The 825-nt window shown below is 35.6% G+C and overlaps 1 pseudogene; it reads right to left on the bottom strand.

The window, feature by feature from the left end:
* LOC107846291 overlaps nt 1–617 on the bottom strand; it is a 736-nt pseudogene extending 119 nt beyond the window's left edge.
* Nucleotides 618–825: the final 208 nt, after the last annotated feature.

Raw genomic sequence — 825 nt, 5'->3', positions numbered from 1 at the left:
CATTTAGTAGCCATCCAAATTTCTCCAAAGAGGATTCATTAAAGTGTTTGGTGGATAATTATCAATGCAATCTTTCCAAATATTTTCATCACACAAATCTCTTAACACGTCCCATAAACTACTATTACTGTTAAATCATTATCACTTTTGTCACCTTTTGTTAGCCTTCATTTAGCCTCCATGTACCCCAACACATACCAAAGGCTACTTGCTGAGGTGTTACCACATCTATGCAGTGTCATTCTTGCTAGCTCTAAATCATACTCGCTCAAGTTCAAACTTGCACCAACTCCATCAATCACTGCTTTTCCTCCAGCATGCAAACAAATATGATCCACACCTATTTTAAAATTGATCACTGGTTTAGGTTCTCCTATTGTTGAGCCCCAATTCGTTTTTTTAACAAATGACTCGATTACAAATTGAAGTAATTCCCTAATCGGAAGGATCAAAGGTGCAATTTGTTTCAAATTATCAACTAGTGCACATGTCGCCGCCTTTGGTAGTGCTTTAACAAGATGGAACCCTATGTTACCCTGATCATTTAACCTAACTAGTGTTGGGTTTAATTGGTATGAATGGAAAATTATGGGACACAAACTTTGAGCAAAAGACATATTGTTTTGGAAAAGGTGTGACTGTTCAGATAGTTGTGTTTGTTCAGAAAAAGACACAATGTTTCAAATGAACAAACATGATTCTTCCAAAGGATACACCTTTTAAGTGAACCATTGTCACCTTTCAGAAGAGGCATCTGATGGTTATATAAACCTACTTTCATCCACAGGTTTAGAAATGAATGAAAAATTTTCTGAAATAAAAACT

This window comes from Capsicum annuum, chromosome 11 (genome assembly GCF_002878395.1).
Source record: "Capsicum annuum cultivar UCD-10X-F1 chromosome 11, UCD10Xv1.1, whole genome shotgun sequence".
Taxonomy (NCBI): domain Eukaryota; kingdom Viridiplantae; phylum Streptophyta; class Magnoliopsida; order Solanales; family Solanaceae; genus Capsicum; species Capsicum annuum.
Note: the sequence above shows the minus strand (reverse complement) of the source record. Positions and strands in the feature narration are given on the sequence as shown.